This window comes from Rutidosis leptorrhynchoides, chromosome 6 (genome assembly GCF_046630445.1).
Source record: "Rutidosis leptorrhynchoides isolate AG116_Rl617_1_P2 chromosome 6, CSIRO_AGI_Rlap_v1, whole genome shotgun sequence".
Classification (NCBI taxonomy): domain Eukaryota; kingdom Viridiplantae; phylum Streptophyta; class Magnoliopsida; order Asterales; family Asteraceae; genus Rutidosis; species Rutidosis leptorrhynchoides.
Genome location: NC_092338.1, coordinates 74,114,593 through 74,123,560, shown reverse-complemented (window position 1 = coordinate 74,123,560; position 8,968 = coordinate 74,114,593).

Below are 8,968 nucleotides of genomic sequence, written 5' to 3'. Positions count from 1 at the left end.
TACTGTGTTGCTTTTTATTTATCTAAAATGGTAGAGGGAATGCAGGACGGGAGTATAATAGGAGGAGGTATTTTTATTACTCTCATTGGAGAGTATTTAGGTGTTGATAGGAACCAAGGGGGTCCGTTACAGATATGTAGAGAACAGGTTGAGCCCTTAGGATTGAAAGTTTATGTGGGTGCTAAGGTATTGAAAAGTAGACGTAACCAGGCAGTACCCTATGAGGGATCTCATCCTCAGGTAGAGAGAGGCTCAGACGAGGAAATGGAGGAGGCAGAAGACATTAGGGATGTCTTTCGAGATGCTATTCTTGACGTCCACGTTCGTATAGATGAGGAAGCAATGACGAATGCGGCCAGACATAGTATGTATGAGCAGTGGAACTCCGAGCGAGTATACGAGGATTATAGGCGACGCCAACACGATAGCTGGTTAGTTCATCAGCACCAAATCATGAGCCAGCTATCATATCAGGTACCAAATAACTATGTACCTACTCGACCTGCTCATTTTCCGCCACATAGCCCCGATATCCGACCACCCTTTAACCGGTATGACTATAACCAAGCCTATCAGAACACCTATAACCAACAATGGAACCCACCCGATGAGATGAACTGGAACCCCTATCCAGACTGATTTAGTTCCATTTGGTTATTTTTATGATTTTTATGTTTTTATCTTTTGACTTTTTCATGTTTAAACTTATGTTATTGGATATATTTGTGTAATTTTTATTATTTTATTATTATTGTGTACTAATATTTCATATTTAGAATTTGAAAGTGGGATATTAAGTCCCATTTCAAATTGCCATGCATGATTATATTTGTATGTATGTATATTGTCGATTGTACAAAACAGGGTAAAACAGCGCATTTTCAAAGACTGGCATTAAGTTCAGCAAAAGCTACTAATTTTGACGACAAGATGACAAATAAATGTGATGTAACAACAGACGAAATGAACAAATGATATGCACCATTTATCATTCACCAAACAAACGCCAATATGTTTGGAAACTTTGGTAAAATTTAATCATTTCTACGCTAATCACCCTCAATAATTTAAATTGTACTGATTTCTTGCAAATGAGGGCATTGCAAGATCTTAAGTGTGGGAAGGGGTTAAATTCTTTCGGATTTTTAAAATTTTTATCTTTATACACTTGGTTACCATTAAAAATACTAGTAACGTAGTAGTTGTATTAGAATCTAGTGCTCTCTGATAATAAAGAACAGCCCTAGTCTTATATACTGACTACCCAATTCTAGTAAAATTTTTCAAAATTTTCAATTAAATGAACTCAAAATCATGTTTATACATATTTATGAACGATAAAACTAGGTGTTAACACCGAAATTATTGTTACCTCGGAAAGGACATAAATTGAGAAACAAATCAAAATGTTAAAATTCATTTAAAATGGAATGGAGAACAATAAAAAGGAAAATAAAAGCCAAGTGTGGGAAAAATTACCAAGTTATCTTAAACATATGTCACATATTTCTGTAACGAATAAACTGAAAATACTTTTGCTTTGGACTAAACTAAACTATTTTACCCGATGAAAGAAAAGAAGAGATGGATCTACACGATGAATCAATTCCATCATTAAAAGGAAGTAAAGTCTTCCAAAAAAGACACGCGCTTCTTGATTTAGGTCAAGAAGTTGTCGTCCAGACCAGCTGTAGGTTGACGAAAAATCTAGAAAAGTCATCACTAAAATCAGCAGGAAATCCACGGACCTCAGCATTAAACAGGGTCGCCAAGTGGTCAGATTTATCCTAACCATGAGAAGAATTTATCTCGTACAATGGGGGGGCACCGTGCAAATTAGCTGGATAAGACTAATGAATCAGATCCCCAGAAAGGATAATCTCCTTAAAGATTAAAAATCAGCTTTTAAGCCTGATATTACTCAATCCTAGAGATTGACCTTAAAGATTGAGAATTTAAACTCATGGAATTCAATGATATCTAAACTCGAGCTTGAACGAGAAAATATTTAGATCAAAATTACAAACCGATTTGTTTTCTGAAAACCCTATTTTCAATGCGTTCATTACCATTGAACGTAAAATCCTAGGAATTCACCTGGAATTCATTAGGTCACCTGAACTAAATTGGGTGTCAACCGTAAGAACGGTGGTTGCATAGCATGGTCAAAAACAGGACCTTGTGCCAGACCGAAAAATTATAAGGGTGAGCTTTACAATTACCCCTACCAAGGATAGTAATTGCATCCGACACGTTATAGACCATAATTAAAAGCATGTCAAGGGACATTGCCTTAACAGTTGCTTGTTCAACGCTTTCCTTTACAACCGGACGGTAGTTTACCGAAAGGTAATATACGGGACAAGTAAACTGGACGTGTTGCTTTCCAAATACAAGGTTAGCAAGTGGGTGACACAAAACCGCAAGTTTTGAGCTAAAATTTTCAAATCTGAAACCCACCAAACCCACAAAAATATTTTGCAAACACCGGTAAAGGGTTATTCCGGAAAACTTATCTAGGGTAAAAACTAGATTTAATTTTCAAAAGATCAAATGTTTTCATAAAGATCCAATTTCCTTAATGGATCTAAATTTTTATAGTCATGTGGGACTGTAAACCATATCGCTACTACCATTGTTTATACCTCCATATAGAAATCACTGATGTACAAAGTGTGAAGAATAAAGAAGTGATTCTAGTATTTCAAGACGATATTGCTTGAGGACAAGCAACGCTCAAGTGTGGGAATATTTGATAATGCTAAAAAGGAACATATATTTCATAGCATTATTCCTCAAGAAAGACAAGCTTTTAGTTGCAATTGTTCTATTTACAAGTGATATTCGTTTAAATAATAAAAGGTGAAGACAAAAGACAGATTCGACGAATTGAAGATGCAAACGACCAAAAAGCTCAAAAGTACAAAATACAATCAAAGAGGTTTCAATTATTGATAAGAAACGTCTCAAAATTACAAGAGTACAAGATTCAAAACGCAAAGTACAAGATATTAAATTGTACGCAAGGACGTTCGAAAATCCGGAACCGGGACCAGAGTCAACTCTCAACGCTCGACGCAACGGACTAAAAATTACAAGTCAACTATGCACATAAATATAATATAATATTTAAATAATTCTTATAATTATTTAATATATTATATTTATTTATAAAACCGTCGGCAGAAGAAAACAACCAAATATGAGCCTCCCCAGCTGGCCATGCGATCGCATGGCTTGGAAGGCATAAATTCATACGATCGCATGAGCCCCAGTTCCAGCCCACATGCCTATAAAAATCGAGCTTTGGTGCACCACAAAATCATATATCATTCTCTCTATCTATATACGTAAAATATATATATAATTTATATTTTAATTTTAATTTTAATCTTAATAATAAGGGTATGTTAGCGAATGTTGTAAGGGTGTAAGTCGAAATTCTGTCCGTGTAACGCTACGCTATTTTTAATCATTGTAAGTTATGTTCAACCTTTTTAATTTAATGTCTCGTAGCTAAGTTATTATTATGCTTATTTAATCCGAAGTAATCACGATGTTGGGCTAATTACTAAAATTGGGTAATTGGGCTTTGTACCATAATTGGGGTTTGGACAAAAGAACGACACTTGTGGAAATTAGACTATAGGCTATTAATGGGTTTTATATTTGTTTAACTAAATGATAGTTTGTTAATGTTAATATAAAGATTTACAATTGAGCGTCCCTATAAATTACCATATACACTCGATCGGACACGATGGGCGGGGTATTTATATGTACGAATAATCGTTCATTTAACCGGACACGGGAATGGATTAATAGCCACTAGAATAATTAAAACAGGGGTGAAATTATGTACAAGGACACTTGGTATAATTGATAACAAAATATTAAAACCTTGGGTTACACTCAGTCGACATCCTGGTGTAATTATTAAACAAAGTATTAAAATCTTGTTACAGTTTAAGTCCCCAATTAGTTGGAATATTTAACTTCGGTTATAAGGATAATTTGACGAGGACACTCGCACTTTATATTTATGACTGATGGACTATTATGGACAAAAACCAGACGGACATATTAAATAATCCAGGACAAAGGACAATTAACCCATGGGCATAAAACTAAAATCAACACGTCAAACATCATGATTACGGAAGTTTAAATAAGCATAATTCTTTTATTTCATATTTAATTTCCTTTATTTTATATTTAATTGCACTTCTAATTATTTCATTTTTATTGTTATTGTATTTAATTACACTTTTAATTATCGTACTTTTTAATTATCGCAAGTTTATTTTATCGCACTTTTATTATTCGCAATTTCATTATCGTTATTTACTTTACGCTTTAAATTAAGTCTTGTATTTATTATTTTTACATTTGGTTTTAACTGCGACTAAAGTTTTAAAATCGACAAACCGGTCATTAAACGGTAAAACCCCCCCTTTATAATAATAATATTACTTATATATATATTTGTATTTTTATAAAAGTAAACTAATATAGCGTTAAGCTTTGTTTAAAAAGATTCCTTGTGGAACGAACCGGACTTACTAAAAACTACACTACTGTACGATTAGGTACACTGCCTATAAGTGTTGTAGCAAGGTTTAAGTATATCCATTCTTTAAATAAATAAATATCTCGTGTAAAAATGTATCGTATTTAATAGTTTTTTCCTGTAAAAATATAAGCTATTTTATATACTACTCTGCTAAAACATCAATTTTAAGAGACCTACCCGGAGACATGATTGATGAAATCTTGTCTAGAGTCTGTCAGAATTCTTCGGCACAACTATTTAAGGCGAGATCAGTTTGTAAGACATTCGAAGAACGTTCCAAGAATACCTTGGTTTATAAAAGGCTTTCGTTCGAAAGATGGGGGATATCACATTGGGAAATCCATAAGTTACGATGTGTTTACTTTGACGCATATATTGCGGGGAACCTAAATGCTATTTTACGCAATGGGTTAAGAAATTATTTTGACTCAATATATCCGAATATTGGACTTCGTGATTTAGAAAAAGCGACTAACATGAAACATAAAGAAGCATGTTATGCTTACGGATTAGTAATGTTCGCTTCTCACCAAAGTGAGAACAAGAACATCGGGCTACAACTATTAAACAAAACGTTCCCACAAGTGACGGAGTCGGTAATTGGGGTAAGAAATGAGGTTTTTAGATTGTTACGGGACTGTTGGACATTACGTAACCCTCGTCCCTTTGACGACGTTACAACACGCTATCTTATCAACGGCCATAACGGTTATGTTCCACAAGACTAAGGATGGGAAGTAATCCTAGTAAAACCAGAATGCATGACTTGTTTCTGGACGTATGAATTACGTGTCTTTATTGCCTTTGCTGAACGACTTGTGTACTAGCTAGAATTATCTTCACAACCATCTTGTATCAAATTTATTGTGTGCTATATTTCATGCTATATGTAAAATAAGCGGTATTGTAAGTTTGTAAAATATTGTGTAAAAGTTTGAACGCGAAATATTATTATAATCAGTTTTTCATATAGAATTGTAGTAGTTGAATTGTATATTAGCTACTAAGTATGAACTTAACGGGTAGGTACTACCCGAATTTAAACTTATAAAACGCTAATATGAAGAAAAAGCTTTTATAAATGAGTTCATATTATGCTACGAAATACTATTAACTACTCTTAATATTCTGTATGATTAACTTGTTCCATTTGACTATTTTGAAGGAAATGGCACCGACTACTCGACACACCTTGAATATGAACGAAGAGGAATTTCGTGCCTTTCTTGCTTCAAACATAGCCGCAGTACAGGCTGCGCTACATACCAACAATAATCTTGGATCTAGCAGTACAGGAAATCGTGTAGGATGCACCTACAAAGAATTCACTGCCTGCAAACCTTTGGAATTTGATGGAACCGAAGGACCGATCGGATTGAAACGGTGGACCGAGAAGGTCGAATCGGTGTTTGCCATAAGTAAGTGTACTGAAGAGGACAAAGTGAAGTACGCTACGTATACCTTCACAGGTTCTGCGTTAACATGGTGGAATACCTATCTAGAGCAAGTGGGACAAGACGATGCGTACGCACTACCGTGGTCAGCATTCAAGCACTTGATGAACGAGAAGTACCATCCCAGAACCGAGGTCAATAAGCTCAAGACAGAACTTAGAGGGTTACGAACCCAAGGATTTGATATTACCACGTACGAAAGACGATTCACAGAATTGTGCCTATTGTGTCCGGGAGCATTCGAAGATGAGGAAGAGAAGATCGACGCGTTTGTGAAAGGATTACCGGAAAGAATCCAAGAAGATATAAGTTCACACGAGCCCGCCTCCATACAACAGGCATGTAGAATGGCTCACAAACTAGTGAACCAGATTGAAGAAAGAATTAAAGAACAGACTGCTAAAGAGGCCAATGTGAAGCAAGTCAAAAGAAAGTGGGAGGAAAACGGTGATAAGAATCACCAATACAACAACAACAGCAGTTACAACAATAATCGCAACAATTATCCCAACAATCGCAACATCAATCGCAACTACAACAAACGGCCCAACAACAACAACAACAACAACAACAGCAACTACAACAATCATCCCAACAACAATAATAACCGCAACAACAACAACAATCAGAAGCAGCTATGCCAAAGGTGTGAAAAGTATCACTCGGGGTTCTGCAAAAAATTTTGCAACAAGTGTAAAAGAAATGGTCATAGCGCGGCGAAGTGTGAGGTCTACAGACCAGGGGTTAATAGAACGAAAGGAACAAATGGTGTCGGAACGAGTAATGGCAGAGCAAGTAGTGTCGGAGCAAGTTATGCCAATGTAGTTTGTTATAAATGTGGAAAACCGGGCCACATTATTAGAAATTGCCCGAACCAGGAGAACACGAATGGACAAGGCCGCGAAAGAGTTTTCAATATTAATACGGCAGAGGCACAGGAAGACCCAGAGCTTGTTACGGGTACGTTTCTTATTGACAATAAATCTGCTTACGTTTTATTTGATTCGGGTGCGGATAGAAGCTATATGAGTAGAGATTTTTGTGCTAAATTAAGTTGTCCATTGACGCCTTTGGATAGTAAATTTTTACTCGAATTAGCAAATGGTAAATTAATTTCAGCAGATATTATATGTCAGAATTGAGAAATTAAACTGGTTAGCGAAACATTTAAGATTGATTTGATACCAGTAGAGTTAGGGAGTTTTGATGTGATAATCGGTATGGACTGGTTAAAAGAAGTGAAAGCAGAGATCATTTGTTACAAAAATGCAATTCGCATTATACGAGAAAAAGGAAAACCCTTAATGGTGTACGGAGAAAAGGGCAACACGAAGCTACATCTTATTAGTAATTTGAAGGCACAAAAACTAATAAGAAAAGGTTGCTATGCTGTTCTAGCACACGTCGAGAAAGTACAAACTGAAGAAAAGAGCATCAATGATGTTCCCATTGCAAAAGAATTTCCCAATGTATTTCCGAAAGAATTACCGGGATTACCCCCACATCGATCCGTTGAATTTCAAATAGATCTTGTACCAGGAGCTGCACCAATAGCTCGTGCTCCTTACAGACTCGCACCCAGCGAGATGAAAGAACTGCAAAGCTAATTACAAGAACTTTTAGAGCGTGGTTTCATTCGACTAAGCACATCACCGTGGGGAGCTCCTGTTTTGTTTGTCAAGAAGAAAGATGGTACATTCAGGTTGTGTATCGACTACCGAGAGTTGAACAAACTTACCATCAAGAACCGCTACCCACTACCGAGAATCGACGACTTATTTGATCAACTACAAGGCTCGTCTGTTTATTCAAAGATTGACTTACGTTCCGGGTATCATCAAATGCGGGTGAAAGAAGTTGATATTCCAAAGACTGTTTTCAGAACACGTTACGGTCATTACGAGTTTATGGTTATGCCGTTTGGTTTAACTAATGCACCAGCTGTGTTCATGGACCTTATGAATCGAGTGTGTGGACCATACCTTGACAAGTTTGTCATTGTTTTCATTGATGGCATACTTATTTACTCAAAGAATGACCAAGAACACGGTGAACATTTGAGAAAGGTGTTAGAAGTATTGAGGAAGGAAGAATTGTACGCTAAGTTTTCAAAGTGTGCATTTTGGTTGGAAGAAGTTCAATTCCTCGGTCACATAGTGAATAAAGAAGGTATTAAGGTGGATCCGGCAAAGATAGAAACTGTTGAAAAGTGGGAGACCCCGAAAACTCCGAAACACATACGCCAGTTTTTAGGACTAGCTGGTTACTACAGAAGGTTCATCCAAGACTTTTCCAGAATAGCAAAACCCTTGACTGCATTAACGCATAAAGGGAAGAAATTTGAATGGAATGATGAACAAGAGAAAGCGTTTCAGTTATTGAAGAAAAAGCTAACTACGGCACCTATATTGTCATTGCCTGAAGGGAATGATGATTTTGTGATTTATTGTGACGCATCAAAGCAAGGTCTTGGTTGTGTATTAATGCAACGAACGAAGGTGATTGCTTATGCGTCTAGACAATTGAAGATTCACAAACAAAATTATACGACGCATGATTTGGAATTAGGCGCGGTTGTTTTTGCATTAAAGACTTGGAGGCACTACTTATATGGAGTCAAAAGTATTATATATACCGACCACAAAAGTCTTGAACACATATTTAATCAGAAATAACTGAATATGAGGCAGCGTAGGTGGATTGAATTATTGAATGATTACGACTTTGAGATTCGTTACCACCCGGGGAAGGCAAATGTGGTAGCCGATGCCTTGAGCAGGAAGGATAGAGAACCCATTCGAGTAAAATCTATGAATATAATTATTCATAATAACCTTACTACTCAAATAAAGGAGGCGCAACAAGGAGTTTTAAAAGAGGGAAATTTAAAGGATGAAATACCCAAAGGATCGAAGAAGCATCTTAATATTCGGGAAGACGG